Source organism: Pteronotus mesoamericanus, unplaced genomic scaffold, assembly GCF_021234165.1.
Source record: "Pteronotus mesoamericanus isolate MK-2021 breed Mesoamerican mustached bat unplaced genomic scaffold, CSHL_Meso_final scaffold_705, whole genome shotgun sequence".
Lineage (NCBI taxonomy): Eukaryota > Metazoa > Chordata > Mammalia > Chiroptera > Mormoopidae > Pteronotus > Pteronotus mesoamericanus.
Window position 1 is genome coordinate 4,461,670 of NW_026555326.1, and position 9,015 is coordinate 4,470,684.

Below are 9,015 nucleotides of genomic sequence, written 5' to 3' on the forward strand. Positions count from 1 at the left end.
TCCTTGTTTCCTTAGCTCTCATTGCCTTAATTGTTTTCTTTTCTTTCACCTTTGTAATACAGTTGATTAATCATTATGAAGAAATGCCTCTTTCTCTGGGTCTAGACTTGCAGATTCTAGGAAAAATAAACTTCCTATCTCCATGCAAATGAGAATTTCTTGCAATTCTGTGTCCATAGAGAAAAATCCAAGTTAGGTCACTTTCCTGAGAGCTGTGGCATGTCACCAACTGTACCTGGCAGGCCAACTCAGGAAAGCACTCTCCTACAGCCACACCCTGCAAGCAGCCAGCCCTATGAGACTCTGCAGGTGCAGTGGCTCTATGGCTCATACAGCAGTTGAGCATCTACCAGGTGTCAGGAGCTAGCTAAATGCTTTACATGCATTATTTTGTTTAACCACATGGGGAACGTTTTCCCCCCTCAGGAATGCAAGGATTTCCTCGTATTTCATCCCATTCCTCTTCCTCTTACCCCTGGAGGGTCTTTCCTTTACCATGGATGCAGAGAGAGAGATTGAGACTGGGGAGTAGAGTGCCTGGAGTTCAGAGCCAGGATCAGAGCCTGGAATCCTTGATCTTGGGCCAGGAGACCTTGTATCTAAATTACTTTTTATACAAACTCTATACCATGAATTCTCCAGGGATCAGGGTTTGGGGTGATGGTTATGGGAAGTTAGGATATAAGAAGTTTCTCCCCCAAACACAAACTCTCAAAATAAGCAGACCTTGTTTTCACCAAATGAAGCAACTCGGAGGTGGAGTACAATTACAAGAGACCCCACAGGCCCTTTGAACAATGGGCTGGTACAACGGGTTGGCCCAGACTCTGCCCTGACAGATGAGGGGGCGCAGAGTAGTGGGCAGGGCACCGGCAGGGAAGGAAGAGGGACAGGGAAGACTGGGAACTTGAAGCCTTGCTGTCCAGCATCTTGGACAAAATGAAATAATAATACATGTTGAGGGAAACAGGAGACAGTAGTGCTTACACTTGTGGCTCTGGGTTTAAACCCTGGCTCTCCTTTCTCTGTGAGACACTGGAGAGGCTACTTACCTTTCTGAAGTGCCATAAAACAGGTATAATCAAGTGTGAGGACTTGAATGAGCTAATGGAGTTGGCCCACCGTAAGTACTCCATAAGTCTTATTTATTTTGGTGCTGTGTGCCCGGCACCTGGAAAGAAGAAGACACTTCTGGAAGGAGTTAAACATAAAAGTCTTTCTGTTCCCTCTGAGAAGGTCAGAAAGATCCCTGCTTCCCCTACCCCGTCCTTGGGGAAGGGGACAGGCAAGGGAACTGGGTGCCATTTTCCCAGCTGGGCCTGTGCTGCCTGGCTCACAGCTCACAGATGGTGGCCCAGACCCACAGCTGTGGATTACGTAACTGTCCCTGTGACTCTCACCCCACATCATCCCCTTGTGCTCAGACTGTATGTTCTGACCCAGCTTTCATTTCAGGGCAAAGGTGTCATATGAGGAAGCTTGTAGAGGAAGGGAAAATATGTGATGTGTTTACAGCTCCTCTCCCGCACGAAGGGTGTCTTGGTGGCTCGGTCTACAGCTCTGGAGTCAGCTCCGCCTGGGCTGATGGCCCCTGCTCCCTGTGACTGTCAGACTGAAGGCAAGCCAGCGCATCTCCATGCCTCTGTTCATTTATCTGCAAAATGGTGCTAATCGTGTCCACTGAGTATTCACCATGTAGGCCTGTGTGTAGGTTAAATGATTAAGCCCTTAGCACAGTGCCTAGCACATAATAAGGGATTAGAAAATGATAAGCTTTTTTATTAACTTTACAGCCCCTAGATTGGGAAGAGAGGACAATAAGAAGCTATTTCTCTCCATCCTAAGCCTTGCTGCCTAACACTTAATATAAAAAATAAGAAAATAGATCAAGATGGAATGTTCTCTCCCCCAGAACAGAAATCAAACTATTGACATGCCTTAGAATTGGGTATTCTAGTATTACTTGACCCACTCCTGAGATGCTGGAGCTCTGTTTTCCACATTAAATGGGGGAACAGAAAGAATGTGAAGGAAGATCTGATCTCAGAGAGCCAGAATGAAGAAAGCTCTAAGACACGTGTGCTGGACACAGTTCTCTCTCACTTTCCGATCCTTTCTCCCATCCGCACCCCCAACACACTATCCACTCCAACTTCATGAGTCATTCATGGTGGTGCCGGGATAATTTCCACTTTATAAAAGAGTGGAGGCTGCCCGCTTGTAAGTGCTAAGTTCTGGCACTCAGACAAAAATGAGCCAGGCATTGTACAACTCCAGAAGGAACCATGCCTGCCGCTTTCTATGGGAATGAGGCTCCATGGAGTGGAGGAAAGAGTGGCCCCCCCGAGTGATCTGGATGAAATGGGTTAGGTCTATGTGAATAATTTCAGTTATATTAGAGGGAGAACCCATCATTGCAAAAACTATACCACACTAGAAAGTATGATAGAGAAAGAATGTGTGAAAGAAAGAGATACTGATACGGATAGATGTGCATTCTCTTGGAAAGTAAATAGGGACTTAAAAACAGAAAGAATGTAATTGTTTAAATGTCTTAGTAAATATATCTGGATTGAAATGATATATCTGGAATTTGTATATAGCTTTGAAAATAAAGCAAAAAATGATAAATTTCCTGGTTCTGGGGAAACTTAAATCTAAAAAGTTTTTTTCATCTCTTTGAGATTTAGAAATGAGAGAAAGGATAGCAGTGAGAACCCAGTTGAATGTTCCTGTTACAGCAATGGGCAGTTGCAGCTGTGAGCCAGCTGCTGCCTCTGTTGGGTCACGAACCCTGTCTCACTTCCAACCACCCATCCTTTCCTAGGCCGTCAGACTTTCTAAAATGCAAACCCAGTCTTGGTGATCCTCAGTCTAAAACTCCCAGCATGGCTCCCAGAGAGCCTCCAGGATAAAGGGTGAGCACCTTCCCAGGGCGCTCTGGACCCACCGTAATCCAGACCTTGTCCCATCTCCAACCTCATCTCTGTGGACTAGCCCCACCACGCACCCACCTCACTGTCCTCTCTCACCTACAAAGCGCTGCCCTTGCTTTTCTGCCTCGCAAGCACCTACCCAGCTTACAAGACTTGGCTGCAGTGTGACATCCTTTGTGAAATCTCTTCTCTCCTCCTGTCCTTCCCCCCTCCTCTCCTCCTCCCTACTCCAGAGGGCACAGTGCTCACTGCCTTCTTTGAGAATGAGGCTCCATGGGAATGAGCAAAGTGTGGCCCTACTGAGAAACTCTGGATGAAATGGACTAGGTGTCTATGAATAATTGTGATTCCATACCCCAGAGGTCCCCAACCCCCCAGGGCCACAGACACGTACCAGTTTGTGACCTGTTAGGAACTGGGCCAAACAGCAGGAGGTGAGCGTGAATGTGCTTGAATCATCCTGAAACCGTCCCCCAAACCCCAGTCTGTGGAGATGTTGTCTTTCACAAAACCAGTCCCTGATGCCAAAAAGTTTGGGGACTGCTGCCCTACCCCACCCAGGTTGAGTTGACTACTGTTTCTTTCTTATTCCTACTGTATGGATACCAGATACCAAATTAACATTGAATTTCACGTAAACACATTTCAGTGCTTATCAATCTAAAATTCAAAGTGAACTGAGTGTCTTGTATTTTTATTTGCCAAATCTGGCAGTTCTATCCTGAGCCCTATACAGACTTCAAAGCCAGCCAGGGCCAGACCCAGTTTGTATGGGGCCTGTAGCTCATGGATTGCTTTTTAAGAGAAGGAATTTTAAGATAGAAGTATAAAATTAGGGACAAAAGTAAATATTTACTTAAAATGAGAAATATATCATAACAAACTGCAAAATTTTAAAAGCTGGCAAATACCACAAGCACCATAAAATCCAGAAAAACAACTCAATGCTTTTATAAATTAACTACCTGACACCTCTGTTTGCTTCTTCTGTGACAGTGATTTTTAAACCTTATTTTCTATAAAGAAAGTAAAAAAACAAGTCAATCTTTTTTCTGACATGGTTGTTCGGAATTGGGTTATTGTTCTTAATAGTTGAAATGTATAAAATATGCTACAGTTTTGTGACCTACAAACACAGAAATTCTGATGAATTCTGCTTCAGGACATTCCCATCTAAAGAGGAAGAAATATATGACTCATTTCTAATCATATACATTGCATTGTTAACTAATTTTTCCCATTTTGACTAGATTTTAATGAAAACCAAATCTTTGGCTCTCAGTTTGACATGTCCAATGCCTGGAAGAATCTTCAACACATTTCCTTCTGTCTCCGTACATCTCAAAACTTTCTTCTCTCCCACTATCCACACTTCCAGTAACAAGTCAGCACAGTGCGGGGAACGGGCGTTTCTGGATGCCATTCTTACACCAGATGGGTAGCAATATGTTAACCACACACAGATGTGATTACAAGCCACGTAAATATAATTCTCTAAAGTCAAATGCACCTCAAGTCAACTGCTCCTTAGTCAGATCCCCTAGATATTGTGGTCTCTCTAATGTCACCTGACTTGAAAGGAAGTGTGAGAGAGGGGAAGTCAGGATCAAAAAGGATGATGGTCTTAACTGATTAAGGCTAACGTACCTTAATTTGTGAATTTTACAAGAACATATGACATGTGAATCTATTGCTAGGATCGCTCAAGGAACTTGAAGGGAAACTATGCAAGTGAGGGGCCCAAAGCTTAAGCCTCTTCAGCTAAGCAGAAAATATCCCCTGGCCACAGACCCTGGGATAATATATTCTATTCATTTGTATTTTCTAATTTTATTTTTATCATTAATCAAAGACTTGCTCTTACATAATTTTAGAAGGCATATATATAATTAAAAACTGTGGTCAGTTGCCCCAGTCCTCCCTGCCCCCATTCTATGCCCTGTAGGTAACAGCTTTCAACATTCAGCTTCCTCTTCTGTTATTTAGCTCCATAATTCTAAAGACAACACTTTTATTGCTGTTTCTGAATTCTTGATTTTAGAAATAATCTATTGGCTTACTAAATGGAAGATAAAGATTTAATTATATTTAATACCCCATACAAATGTGCTCACTTTCCTCCCCCTGCCAAGGTAAATACATCACAAGGACACCTCTTCAGAGACAACATGTCATGCAAGTCCACTCATGGGGGTGAAGGCAAAGTCCTGCCCTCCTACACTTGTGTCTCAACTTGCTCCAGGGAGAATCAGAAGAATGGAATCAGGTCCAAATGTTCCATGTGCCTTTCATTCTATTACCTTATGTTTCTCATGGTCACAAATTCAATATTTGTAGACAGAGGAGCTAGACTAACAGCGAATTTAAGAAGTATTGAGCATATATGTCCACCTAGGCACTGTATGAAGCACCTATGTGCAGTATCTCTTTTAACCTTCACACCTGCTCCATGAGAAAGACAGTTTTTGTGTCTTTTATTGTAGGAGAGCTGAGACTTAGATCTGTCAATTAGCTTGCCCAAGGGCATCCGGGCAGGAGGTAGGTGGCAGAGCTGCATGCAGCCTTGGCAGCCCGACTCCATCACCACCATTCTTAGCCATTTCACTCCACCAGACATGAGGGAGCATCTGGTCCAGGCTTCCCATCTACAGACACAGAAACAGCAGGGTCTCAGAAGGAAGCATCTTGCCCAAAGCCACGCAGCTGAATAGTGGTGGATCAGGGACCAGAACCCACATCCTTGAACTCTCAATCCAGTGCTCTTTTTTGCCACATGCCCTTTGTCACCTCTTCTGACTTCAAAACTTCTTCCTATTCCCATCAAGCAAAAAAAAAAAGAAAGAAAGAAAGCACAGCAGCAAATAATATAGAGTATAGCTTAAGAGCACCCTTTCCAACCAACAAATCCAGGCATGTCAGCAGAAACTGTGATTCTGTGGAAATTGGATGCGGTTTTTCCCTTGCTGTTAAAAGGAACCGTGTCACCTGAAAAGAGCTGCTCTCACAGGCACTGGGGGCCAGGGAGTTCCTGGGGAGATCTTCCCCTCAGGAGACTTGGGAGGAGGAGGGTGTCGGGCTGGAGGCTGTAGATGCAGTTGTAGTATGTGGGCAGCAGAGCAACAGCTGACGGATCTGAAATACTTGAGATGTGAGAACTGGCCAGGCACATGGACTACGTCTTGCATTCATTGTTTCCTGGAGGAAATCCCAACCGGGAGCACTCTTCAGTGGTATCATGCCAGCTCTTACGTTCCTGTCCTTTCACTTGGACTTTCTTTCCTAGAGGACCTTCTCCCCTGGGTTGGCTAAACCTGCATTCTACTCCAGGAACAGGTTCACTCAATCTGGCAAGCTGAGTGGGAGCCAGTTGTCGTCATCTCTTAGCAGTGAGCTAGAACTTTCAGCTTAGGGCTCAAACTTAAAGCAAGATGTAGCTCTTCCAGAAATTCCTCTCTGGCCACCCTCATGGCAGTCTTTTCCCCTTGGCTCCCTTCAGCACTGGTGGACTTATTGGTACTCTGTTCACTTTCACTTTACCTCAGTTGAGCCATCCTGAAATCTCCCTCCCATCTATCTGAAGCTTGAGGAAGACTGAGACTCTGTCTATTCCATTCTAGCTGGTGACCAGATGGCTTCTTTTTAAAATAAACCTTTTAGTTTGAGAATCTAAGGTGAAGTTCTTGCTTGGATATAAACCCCATGATAGCAGGGATTTTGCATGTTGTGTTCATTACCTCTAAAATATAGTACATAGTAAGTACTCCATAAATGCTTACTGAAAGAATGAATGAATGAACAACAAGGAATAGGACCCCCCAAAGGCACAGGCAATTACATAGTTTTTTGGTGTTTCCTCACACCCACCTGTACAAGGTTTCACATACCTGTACAGGATTTTGGTGAGTGCAACACAAACAGTTTGTCTTCTAAGCTGGGTGCCAGGTGGTGCGAGGTCCCTGAATTTGTAGCATTGAAACAATATTCTTTATTGCCCCTTAGGTGAAGCCCCTTCATAGAAAAATCAGACTTAAGGCCCAAAAGGTCTGCGTGCTTCTCTCCCAGTGTCCAAAACAATCAGCTCCTCAGAAGGATTAGAGGCAGGAAACCCTGGCTATTGAAGAGGTAGATTGCATTCAGTGTGTTCATCTATGTTGAGGATTAAACAAAACATGGTACTGAACAAAAAATTCTGAACATCGCATGTTTTAGTATTGAATAAATACCAAACAGAAAGAGAGAAAAAAAATTCAATTTGGCCAGCTGTATCCAAGGGAAAGCATTCATTTTGCCTAATGCCCTTGAAGCACAGCAACACCCAGGCACACTTTACATGCCAGAGTAGCTTGCTATCACTGAACCTTTTCTTATAACACAATTAACATTTAAACATAGAAAAGGTTAATCATACACAGGCTACAGATGCAAGAAATCTTATTTATTTCTTTGAGAAACTGATGACATACATGGAATTACCCTCTCTCCAAAAGTACACATACACAACTTTCCCTCTGATGTTCATCTACTGACCATCATGAGTCCATGAACTCCAAGTTAAAGACCTCAAAAGACTTGGATTTAGGTCTAGTTTGGGAAATTGCTGGCTGTATAACATTGGACAGATAAACCTCTCTATGCCTCAGTTTCCCCATCTGGGGAAATGGAGATGATACTTCCTGCCCTGCCCTCCAATATTACAAAATATATGATGTCTATGTGTGTAAGAAATTACTAGCACACAGGGAGGGGCATTCACCTAGAAAGGAAGAGTTGCCTCTTCTCTCTATTTACTGAAGAGCAGGTTATGGCATGCTCAGTGAAAGAAGTCACAGAAACAAGGAAACGGATCTGATGCCAGAAAGGAGCTGCCCACATGGTCTTTCTAAGTGTGTTTAGCCTAGTCCTTCAGTGGAAGGGTATTCCTAGGATTAGGGGCTTAAATCCATTTCTCCCTGAGGAAAAAGCAGGGATGAATACTTTCTGGCTCCCATAGACCTATAGCCCCACTGTGACTGGCAAAGCCAAATGACACTGAGGTACAGAATGAGCACTAGAGTTAGGATGACCAACCATCCTGGAATACCCAGGACTGAGGGGTTTCTTGGGACACGGGACTTTCAGTCTTAAATATGGGAAAGTCCTGGGCAATCTGAGACAAGTCAGTCACCACAAGTTGGACTGTGAAAAAAGAGTTGGGTTTGACTTCTGCCTCTGCCTCTTTAGTTGTGTGGCCTTGGGCAAGTCCCATAAAATTGTCTTCTATTAGCCTTAGTTTTCTTGTTTATAACATGGGACCAAGGAGGATGAGACATTATGATATACAGAATACTTCAGGAAAAGGAGAAACCCAGTAAATGGTTTTTTTTTCACCTAAAAATGCAAACAATAGGCACACAACTCACTGAGGAAAGGCTGTGCTTTTCTCTCCTCCCCTAACCCCCTTCCCATTCACAAATATCATCTGTCTATCATTTCATTCCCTACAGCACCTTCACACATGGTATTGCTTATACTCAAAATCCCATCTAGGAAGGAAAGATGTTCTTATCTCCTTTCCCCAGACGGGGAAACTGAGGCTCGATGATTGGAGGATCATGCAGCCAGGCAGAACTAAGAACCTTGGCTATTCTCTTTCCCTGCCCCATTGGGCAGTTGCTAGAGCTCCCCCATCCTCGGGGCTCCAGGCCTCTGCCATCCACTGATATCAAGCAACAGTGCCAGGGGGAGCACCAGGGGAAGATGTTCTACCCTCAGCACACAAAGGCATGATGGTTTCTTGGAACCACAGGATACTGAGAATATTTTTTTCCCTCTGAAGATATGGAGGCCCTGTCAGAGTTCTAACTTACTTCAATCAGGTCCTTGTTAAGTTGGGAAAAGTGGGAGTTTCATCCCCATAGGCTTGTGCTTTGAGAATTCCCTTGGCAGGAAGCAGCCTGTGAGACCTCCAAGGTGAGGGCTGAGAAGGTAAGTGGGAAAGAGGGCAGAGGCCTAAGCCATCCCCTGCATCATTTACTCATTTTTATTCTTTAGCCACATCTCTTCCCTGCCAGACAATGCATAGTGTTATTTGTTTGATAAC